General features: G+C 35.0%; 1 non-coding gene and 1 pseudogene across 1 annotated transcript; one reads left to right on the forward strand and one right to left on the reverse strand.

Moving 5' to 3' along the window:
* The first annotated feature begins 4220 nt into the window (after positions 1–4220).
* On the forward strand, positions 4221–5095 carry LOC100402201 (large ribosomal subunit protein mL43 pseudogene; annotated as a pseudogene).
* A 308-nt stretch (positions 5096–5403) lies between these two features.
* On the reverse strand, positions 5404–5567 carry LOC118152656 (U1 spliceosomal RNA). The gene has a single exon (XR_004741386.1). It is a non-coding gene; the product is annotated as a U1 spliceosomal RNA (small nuclear RNA).
* Between the last annotated feature and the right edge of the window lie 6173 nt (positions 5568–11740).

Raw genomic sequence — 11740 nt, forward strand, 5'->3', positions numbered from 1 at the left:
TTTGACTTACTCATTTAAAATTAAATGTAAAAATACAGTTAAGTAGAGTTTTTTAAAAACATCAACATAGCAACCAAGAACCATTTCTAAATTAAAAGTTACAATTCTACATAGGTTTTTTTGCTGATGCTCATGTATGCATGTTCATAAAGGGTTTAAAAAGGTGGCAGGAGTTTATTTTTGTATATTTAACTGATAGTCTTCTCCATAGATTATGTCTTCTAATTACTGTTATGTTTAATCAAAGCTTTTATAAAATATTTCACCACAGAGATAATTTACATAATCAAGTACTTTTGTGAATCTGTTTGCTTAAGAATATTCACTACAGCATTTTACACAACATGAGGGCTTTCAAATTAACAATAACAGAAAATAAATGGCTTTTAATGTTTTGTCATGATGAGGCTTGTTGTTTAAGCTATAGCATATTTCTAATAATGTAATTCAAATGTCAGTAATTTATTTCCAAATTATTAAATCTATTGGCTGAACACTGATAAGAAGAATTATGGCAACAAAAAATAAAGATGGATGTTTTCTTATTGTCCAAGTCTTGACATTTTTATTAGGATCATTAATTTTATCTCCCATTAAAAGATGCACACTGCTTCTTCAAAATACCAAATGATAAACTTTCAAATTAGAAATATACACAGGTCATGATATTTGAGGAAATCCCACTCTTTGATAAAGTTTCCTGTTAGACCTCAGGACAAGTAACTCAGAAAAATATGCGTTCTCCTAAAAAAGAAGTAAAAATAACTTCTGCTTTTAATAGGCACTACCTAAGGAATGACCTTGATATACACACTTCTCTACCAATCAGCACTTTGGTCCCACTTTCCTCTATCTGTTACTTTTTCTTTAATCTTAGGAAGTACAACATTCAAAGTCAGGGCCATTATGGAAATACAAATGAGATGTTAGGAGAAGTAATTAAGTTAGGTGTGAACTTGGAAAATTCAGCTCAAGCAGCCAACTGTTGCCCAGCCCCACCATAATTCTCACCTCAGATTCTCTTCCCTGAATTAATGATTCTGTTGATGTCACACACTGAGGGTGAAGATTTATCTACAGCTCATAAATTGCATATAGTTAAGGCTGCAGCAGACATAAAAGGTGTTAAAAATTAGAGATTTTAGTTCTTTCACATCCGCTATTAGACATAATAATGAAAAAATATCATTATGTCTTAACAAAATTTACCACAATAAAGTAAGGTGGCAAAGACAACTAAGTGAACAAGAGAAAAAATTGGATTTTAGTTATTTTCCATCTAACATTAAAAAAAAACATAAAAATCTAGCTAAACATTTATTTTCCTTAAAAGACAAGAAAATCCTGTGTTGATATGCCACAAATGGCATATAGCTAGCCATAAAAGCTGAAAATTATTTGGAAAGAAGTTCAAAAAGACTATATGAGTTAAATATAATCAATACTCCAGATATTACATTTTTGCTTTTATCCTTATGTATGAAAGTGAATTACACTGCATTTTCACATACATGTATTTTGTGACAAAAAACTAGAATTGTCTTTAAAATTTTAATTTTAAATTGCATTTAGCATGTTGTAAATTGAATGCTAAGAAGTTAGCTCAAAATAATAAAAGCTATTTACAACAAACCCACAGCCAATATCATACTGAATGAGAAAAAACTGGAAGCATTCCCTTTGAAATCTGGCAGTAGACAAGGATGCCCTCTCTCACCATTCCTATTCACTATATTATTGGAAGTTCTAACCAGAGCAATCAGGCAAGAAAAAAAAAAAAGGGTATTCAATTAGGAAAGGAGGAAGTCAAATTGTCTCTATTTGCAGATGACATGATTGTATATTTAAAGACCCCATTGTCTCAGCCCCAAATCTCCTTAAACTGATAAGCAACTTCAGCAAAGTCTCAGGATACAAAATCAATATGCAGAGATCACAAGCATTCCTATACACCAATAACAGACTAACAGTGAGCCAAATCAAGAACAAACTGCCATTCACAATTGTTACAAAGAGAATAAAATACTTAGGAATACAACTAAAAGAGGATCAAAAGATCCTCTTCAAGGAGAACTAGAATCCACTGCTCAAGGAAATAAGAGAGGACAAAAACAGATAAAAAAAACATTCCATGCTCATTGTTAGGAAGATTCAATATCATGAAAATGGCCACACTGCCCAAAGTAATTTATATACTCAACACTCTCCCCATGAAGCTACCAATGACCTTCTTCACAGAACTGGAAAAAAAAAAAACACCTTAAACTTCATAGGGAACCAAAAGAGAGCCTTCATAGCCAAGACAATCCTAAGCAAAATGAAGAAACCTGGAGGCATCACTCTACCTAACTATACTACAAGTCTACAGTAATCAAAACAGCATGGTGATGGTACCAAAACAGAGATGTAGACCAATGGAACAGAACAGAGACCTTGGAGGCATCACAACATATCTACAACAATCTGATCTTTGACAAGTCTGACAAAAACAAGCAATGGGGAAAGGACTCCCTGTTTAATAAATGGTGTTGGGAAAACTGGCTAGCCATGTGCAGAAAGCAGATACTGGACCCCTTCCTGTTATCTTACACTAAAATTAACTTCAGATGGATTCACAACTTAAGCATAAGACCTAACGCCATAAAAACCCTAGAAGAAAACTTAGGTAAAACCATTCAGGACATGGGCATAGGCAAGGACTTCATGACTAAAACACCAAAAGCATTGGCAACAAAAGCCAAAATAGACAAATAGGATCTAATCAAACTCCAGAGCTTCTGTACAGCAAAAGAAACAATCATTAGAGTGAACCAGCAACCAACAGAATGGGAAAAAATTTTTGCAATCTACCCATCTGACAAAGGGCTAATATCTAGAATTTACAAAGAACTAAGGCAGATTTATAGAAAAAAAACAAACAGACAACTTCATTTGAAAATGGGTGAAGGATATACACAGACAGTTTTCAAAAGAAGACATATATGAGGCCAATAAACATGAAAAAATGCTCATCATCACTGGTCATTAGAGAAATGCAAAACGAAACGATATTGAGATACCATCTCACACCAGTTAGAATGGTGATTATTAAAAAATCTGAAAACAACAGATACTGGAGAAGATGTGGAGAAATAGGAACACTTTTACACTGTTGGTGGGAGTGTAAATTAGTTCAACCATTGTGGAAGACAGTATGGTGATTCCTCAAGGATCTAGAAATAAAAATTCCATTCAACCTAGCCATCCCACTGCTGGATATGTACCCAAAGAACTATAAGTCGTTCTATTATAAAGACACATGCACACCTATGTTCACTGCAGCACTGTTTACAATAGCAACAACCTGGAACCTACCCAAATACCCATCGATGATAGACTGAACAAGGAAAATGTGGCACATTTACACCATGGAATATTATAATAGCAGCCATAAAAAAAGATGAGTTCGTATCCTTCGTAGGCATATGCATTAAACTGGAAACCCTCATTCTCAGCCAACTGACACAAGAACAAACACCACATGTTCCCACTCATAGGTGGGTGTTGAACAATGAGAACACATGGACATAGGGAGGGGAGCATCACATACTGGGGTCTGTTGGTGGGGTCTAGGGGAGGGACAGCAGAAGGTGAGGAGGTTGTGGAGAGATAACACGGGGAGAAATGCTAGCTATAGGTAACAGGGGGATGGACCACCTTGCCATGTATGTACCTATGCAACAATCCTGCATGATCTGCACATGTACCCCAGTACCTAAAGTACAATAAAAGAAAAAAAAGAATTCAGCTAATATATTTTTCAGACTACCTATGTTCACTAACCATGTTGATTTATAACCATTGACTTTGGTTCTGGACAACAAGAGTTAGACTCTAAGCCAGAGTGGAACATCAGTATCAATAAAGCAAACCTTAAGTATTCACCATAATCCACATTCTACACTAATCCATTTATATATGTTTTAAATTGTGAGATATACAATTCATGAAGAAGACTACATAAAACGTATCTGTAATTCCAGTAATAATTATAAAGCAAAAACCTATCCATATCATTAATAACATATTTATATGAACTCCTACTCCCCATCCTAAAATGACATTTTGAAAATCTTAGAAATATTGTTAATAATTTTACAACTAAACTGCATTATCCAAAGCAATGTGATTTATGTTTAGTTGTTATCTTCACCTCATCTCTTTGATTTAATGTTTTCCAAATGCCCTTTTCCTATCTTTCCTACTTTCTGAGCGTCAGCGTCAGCCGCGACAGCCCCTCATCTCGCGGCGCCAGGGAGTTTGCGGAACGGGAGGTGATCGACTTCGCCCGACGGAACCCAGGGGTCATAATATATGTGAACTCGCGTCCGTGCTGTGTGCCCAGAGTAGTGGCAGAATACCTTAACAAGGATGTGCGTGAGGAGAGCATCCGCTGCAAGTCAGTCGAGGAGATCTCGACGCTGGTGCAGAAGCTGGCCAACCAGTTGGGCTTGAATGTGATCCACATCCACAAGCCCTTCCACACTGACAACCCTAGCATCCAGGGCCAGTGGCACCCCTTCGCCAACAAATCGACTACATTCCACAGGCTATGCCCCCGAGAGGTCCAGGATCCTGCCTCAGCCCAGCTGCAAGCACAGTAAAGAGTTGCCCCACCAACTCCAACCCCAGGCTTTGGACTGGTTCTCCAGTAAAGGTGGTTCTTCCTCTTTGGGAGTCCAAGCCCAGGTAGACAAATGAAACCCCTCAGTGGGGAAGCTGACACAGGTTCTGCTTGGGATAAAGAAGAGCTGCCTATCTATTTCCAGTGCCTGCTTCTGGGGGCAGTAACCTTTGTGAACCCTTAATTTTTATCCAAGTGGCATCCCTAAAACCTGAGATGAGGAAGACTTGAAGGGTTTTACAGGGCCCTTGTTTTTTAAGTCCAAATTGATAATAATGATCTCAAAATAATGAGAAGTCTCAAGGCTGGCTTCTGAAGAATCCCTGATATCTTATTGGTACAACAACTGAGCTATACAGAGCTCTTCTCTGCTCTGATGGGCTAGGCACTTTATATCTGTGTGAATGTTTATTTAAGGATTTATAAAACCGAGGTTAATAAACTTACCTAAAAAACAAACAAACAAAAAAAAAACAGAGATTGATTTCCTTTCTTTTGGGTAGATACCTAGAAGTGAGGTTGCTAGATCTATGAAAGTTCTATTTTTAGTTTTCTGAGGAACCTCCACAGTGTTCTCCATAGAGGCTATATAGTAATCTACATTTCAACAAATAGTGTAAATTTCAACAAATTTACTCCACATCCTCACTGGTATTTGTTATTGCCCGTCTTTTGAATAAAAGCCATTTTAACTGGGGTAAGATATTTCATTGTAGTTTTCATTTTTTTTTTTTAAAGACCAGGGGAAAGCGCGAACACAGTCCCCCACTACCACAAATTATGCAGTCAATTTTCCCATAGTTGGGGAAATCACAGGGGTCAGCACATCTGGAGTGCAATGGATAAGCCTTGCCCTGGTAAAACCACCTTTGTGATCATGGTATCTCCGCTGCCAGGTAAGTACTGTGGTTTTAATTTTTATTTTTCTAATGGTCAATGTTATTAGGCACCTTTTCATATATCTGTTTGGTCTTTGTATGTCTTCTTCCTAAAAATATCAATTTAGATGTTTTGCTTATTTTTAAATTGGATTATTTTATTTTTTCCTATTGAGTTGTGTGAGTTCCTTATATATTCTGCTTATTAATTCCTTGTCAGAGTAGTAGTTTGCAAATATTTTCTCCTATTCTCTAGTTTGTCTCTTCAATTTATTAATTGTTTTCTTTGCTGAGCAGAGGCTTTTAAACTTGATGTGATCCCATTTGTCCATTTTTATTTTCTCTTGAGTTGCCTGTGTTTACGGAGTATTACTGAAGAAATATTTGCCCAGACCAACATTTTTGAGTTTCCCCAAAGTTTTCTTATAATACTTTCATAGCTTGTGGTCTTAGATTTAAGTCTTTACTTTTTAAAATTTCTTATATGATTATTGATATGGAGTCTCACTTCATTCTTCCGCTTATGGATATCCCATTTTCCCAGCCTCATTTATTGAAGAGATTCTCCTCCTTTCCCCAATGTATGGTCTCAGGATCTTTGTTGAAAATGGGTTCACTGTAGTTGTATGGATTTATTTCTGTGTTCTCTATTCTGTTCCTTTGGTCTCTGTCTGCTGTATGCCATTACTATGCTGTTTTGATGACTACATCTCCAAAGTATAATTTGAAGTCAGATGATGTGACTCCTCATATTTTGCTCTTTTTGTCCAAGATAGCTTTTGCTATTGTGGGTCTTGTGGGGTTTCACATAAATATTAGGATTATTTTTGCCATTTCTGTGAAGAGTATTATTTTTATTTTGACAGGGATTGCATGGAATCTTTAGAGTGCTTGGGGTAGTATTAATATTTTTAAAATATTGATTCTTCCAGTTCATGTACATAAAATATCTTTCAATTTCTTGGGGCTTTCTTTTTTGCACTAATGTTTCATAGTTTTATTCTAGAAGTCTTTCACTTTTTTGGTTATGTTTATTCCTAGATATTTTATTTTTTGTAGCTATTACAAATGGGGTTACATTCTTGCTTTTTTCTTCGGATTGTGCACTGTTGGCATGTAGAAATGCTACTGATTTTTGTATGCTGATTTTGCATCCTGAAACTTTACTGAATTTCTTTATCAGTTATAGCAGTATTTTGGTGTAGTCTAGGTTTTTTGAAATATAAGATTATATCAACTGCAGACAAGAACAATGTGAATTTTTCCTTTCCAGTTGAATACTGTTTCTTCCCTTCTCTTGTTTTATTATTCTAAATAATATCTCTATTGCTATGTTGAATAACTGCTAAAAGTGTGAATTCTTGTCTTGTTCTAGATCTAGAGGAAAGATTTTCAGTTTGTACCTGTTCAATATGATACTAGTTTTAGGTCTGTCATAAATAGTTTTTATTGTGTTGTGGTTTGTACCTTCTATATCCTGCTTTATAAAACTTTTGTCATGAAGAGATGATAAATAGTATCAAATGCTTTTTCAGCATCAGTTAAAATGATCATATGTTTTTGTACTTCATTCTATTAATATCATGTATCACATTGACTGACTTGCATAAGTTAAACCATTCTTGCATCCCTGGGATAAATTCCAATTGGTCATGCCTAATGAATAAGCTTTTTATGTGTTGATGAATTTAGTTCGATGGTATTTTGTTGAGGATTTCTGCATCTATGTTTATCAGAGATCTCTGCTTGTAGGTTTTTCTTCTTTTTTTATGTAACTTTGGATGAGTTTGGAAGTATTTTAGCCACCTTTATTTTTTGAAATAGTTGAGTAGGACATGTAATTCTTTAAATGTTCTGTAAAATTCAGCAGTGAAGCTAATATAATTTGAATCTGTTTCCCCACCCAAATCTCATCTTGAATCCTAATCCCCACATGCTGGGGCAGGAGCCTGTGGGGAGGTGATTGAATCATGGGGTAAACTTCCCCTTGCTGTTCTCATGATAGTGAGTGAGTTCTCATCAGTTCTGGTTTGAAAACTTATGACATTTTCCCCTTCTCTCTCTCAGTCTCTCTCCTGCCACTATGTGAAGAAAGTGCTTGCTTCTCCTTCACCTTCTGCCATAATTATAAGTTTCCTAAGGCCTCTCAGTAATGCTTCCTGTTAAACCTGCAGAACTGTGAGTCAATTAAACTTCTCTTCTTTATAAATTATCCAGTATCAGGTATGTTTTATAGCCGTCTAAGAATGAACTAATACAGAAGCAAATAAGTCCTGGGCTTTCATTTCCTGATTGAATATTTATTATGGTTTTGATATCATTAATTGTTAGTGACATATTTAGGTTTTAGATTTCTTCATGTTCAATCTTGGTGGGTTGCAAGTGTCAAGGAATTCATTTACTTCTAGGTTTTGCAGTTTATTGCCATAAAGTCATTAGAGGAAAGGGGTCCCAATCTAGACTCCAAGAAAGGGTTCTTGGATCTTGCACAAAAAAGAATTTAGGGCAAGCCCACCGTACAAAATAAAAACAAGTTTATTAAAAGAGTAAACCAATGGCTTCTCCATAGGCAGAGCAATCTGGAGGGCTGCTGGTTGCCCATTTTTAAGGTTATTTTTTGATGATATGCTAAACAAGGGGTGGATATTCATCCCTTCCCTTTTCTGTAACTTCCTGATATTGCCATGGCATTTGTAAACTGTCATGGCACTGGTGGGAGTGTATCAGTGAGGAAGACCAGAGATCAGTCTCATCACCATTTTGATTTTGGTGGGTTTTGGCCAGCACATTTATGGCAACCTGTTTTCTCGTCAAGGTCTTTATGACTTGTATTTTGTGCTGAGCTCCTGTCTCATCCTGTGACTTACAATGCCTTAACCCTATGGGAATACAGCCCAGTAGGATTCAGCATCATTTTACCAAGCTCCGATTTAAGATGGAAATACTCTGGTTCACATGTCTCTGACATTTTCCCTCTCCTTTTTATAAGAGATTCATAATTCTAAGGTTTGCAGAGGGATGAAGATCCATCTTCTGTAACTTCTTCAGGCTGCATTGGGGTCCTCTTTGCAGCACAAAGTCCCCTTCTCTCCTACAGAAGAAGTAAGGAGTCACTCCTCAAGCTATGAGCTGTGCTGTCTGGGGTTTAGGGAGAGGTGGTGCAAGCACCCCTTGACCTCCCCAGCTGGTGTTTCACTAGGTCATGTAACCCAAATCCACTGGATATGAGCCCCACACAGAACAGGACTTACCCAGAAATTGCAGCTCTGTGGCCTAGACCACATTTCTAGTTAATTTAGGACCTCAGGGCACTTTAGACCTCCAGTGGTAGGGCTTATCAGAACTCAGGCTCTAACTGCTAGGATGAACAGTTCCACTCTACCTAGGGCTTGTCTAAGTGCTCCATCCATGAACACTGGCCAATTTCTGTCCTCTGTTGCTCTCTGCTGTTACAGGACAGAACTTAGTTCCAATGCAAAGTCTCTCAGCAGGTTCTTCTTTAAGCTCACAGATTCTCTCTGTATGTGACACTGCCACTGCTGATGCTGGAGAATAGGGGAGGGGAGGTATCAGCAATTCAAGAGAGCCTTTTTTTCTTTCCTTTTCAGTGTCTTTTTCCTTGATATGATGTTAAAAGCATGTACTATGATTGTTCACCTGAGTTTTTCATTCCTATAAAGTTGTTTCTTGTATAGATAGTTGCTAAATTCAGTATTCCTGCAAGGAAGATAATTGCAGGTAGGTTTCATTCGGCTATCTTTCACTGCCTCCTCTTCAGTGTTTGATGTTTTGATGCTATGTAAATGCAATCAGTTAATAAATTGAATGTGTACCATCACTGTTTTTGGTATGTTAAAACTACAATATTTGCATTGAACTTGTATCCAGTCCTCTCCAATAAATTTACAAATTAGTCTCAATGCAAATAACTAATATTTTATTTCTACCGCCATAATATTTGTGCTTTAATATCTGTTTTATAATATTGCAGCAATTAGGACCCCTGAATACTGTTTGTTGAATTATAGAAATAGCGAACACAAATATGTTGTCTCCTTACTGAACTAAAGGCTCAACATGTTTAATATGTTACTATTTACAACGATATTATTATATCTTTTATTTTACTGCATGTAACTATTCTTAATCAAATTAATAATTTTTTCCTAATCCCATAATGCAATTTTTGAAAGAACAATTGAACAATGCATTCAATTAAATGTCTTGCCTTTCATATCCTGAGATAATTTTAATTTATATCTTATATTCTGATATTTTTGTAAGTTATGATAATTTTTACATTTGAACTGAATTACATGGTTTCTGTTGTTTAATTCTCAGAATTGTTAGAGTTACTTTAAGTACTCATCTGAAAATATAAAAAATAAATATTTATTCCAGAAGATGACCATTTCTCAGCATTTCAGTGACTAACTCTCCTGCATTATCTCCATAAATAACCTTGGGACTATTGCTATGGTTGTTAATTACTCTTTCTGTTTCCCTTACATTAGATTTTGTAGACTTGATAGCATTATCTATTTAAAATATCAATGATATCATGTTGCTTCCCCACAAAATATTCTCCAGTAATTTTCTACATACTAAAAACCATACATCTTTTAATGGTCTACAAGGCCATTAAAAGTGTCTGGGATTTTAGTACTCCCATGACTTCAGCTTTATGGATCTTTTCTATGGCTCACTATGCTTATGGCCCATACTCCTTAGGGTTCCTCAAATATAGCCGAGGACTTGGCCATGGCTATTTCCTTTTTCCAAAGTGATCTCCTCCTACATATCTACATAGCTTACCTCCATCAGTTTTTGCTTAAATTATATATTCTTAATGAGGTCTACACTGGATACCTTAATAAAAATTATAGTCCTAGCATAAACCTTGATGCTTCTAAATTTTAAATGTAATTATAATTATAGATTATGTTAATTATCTATCTCAGTAATAAAAGCACTCAAATAGCAGGATTTATGTTATTTTGCCAAATTAATGTATTTAATTCACAAAATAATCCTCATTTTATTTGTGAAGAAACTTAAGTGCTGGAAAATTAAGAAACATTTTCACTGTCACTCAGCCATGAATTCAGTGGCAGAATTGAAGCACAGTCTGTTTGTTGCCTTAATTATTATTGTATATTGCCTCTGGTATGTAAATTTACCACAGATTATTACCACAGTAACGTTATTCATTGGGTTATGCACATCACCCACTGAACAATAGCTGAGACATTGTGGGGACAAAGTAGATACTTGTTTATTATATTGAGATATATGGAGATTTTGCTTTATTAATTTAAATTTATTTATTACAAATTTTATAATGGTTGTTTCTAAGATTACTTAATATAAAACACCCCCCAAAAAGCCAAAGGTATTATTAGAATTCATTAAAGAAAAATATGTTAAAATTATTATAAGAGCAGACTTGAGGGAAAGAAACATCATTCAAGATGTATACATGGTTGAAGGCTTTTTTAATGATCTATTAGAGCAGTCTTTTTTGATTATTACACTGAAATATGATCAATATATAAAGATAAATTAATAATTTTCTCATAAAACTGTGAAGAAAAGATTAACATGTACTCCTAAGAAAGCAGTAAATGAATCAAATTATGAATTATTTGAGACCTCTCAAAACTGACAGACGATTGTGGAACCTACAGTTATTTTCACAATCTGTCATTTTTTACTTATTTCAAATTTATACTTTAAATGGTGCAAAATGTATACTGATTTTAAAAATATCAAATTAGTTTATTTTCTTTCTTAAGATGTATGATTAATGCCAGTATCAACATATGTAAAATATATTTATTTTAAAAATCTTATTCAAAATTGATTATTTGATTATTTTGGAAAAATATTTTAAGGAGAGTAAAATTAGTTATATAATACATAATACATTGTATAAGGAACACTCCGTTAACTCATCTTAACTTCCCTAAGCGCCATTTACCACCCACTGAATGAAGATACTTTAATAGAAATATCTTCTAAATTACATATTTCAAAATAAAGTTATGCAGTACATGGTATCTAAAGCAGACATAAAAGGGAATGACAAGTGATAGGACAAAGCAAGAGGTTTCAGGTCTGTTATGCATAATATTATGGTAATCTTAGTATATATTTATATCCATTCACAAGCAAAGGAACACAATGTTTATAAGAATTA

This window comes from Callithrix jacchus, chromosome 3 (assembly GCF_049354715.1).
Source record: "Callithrix jacchus isolate 240 chromosome 3, calJac240_pri, whole genome shotgun sequence".
In the NCBI taxonomy this organism is placed as follows: domain Eukaryota; kingdom Metazoa; phylum Chordata; class Mammalia; order Primates; family Cebidae; genus Callithrix; species Callithrix jacchus.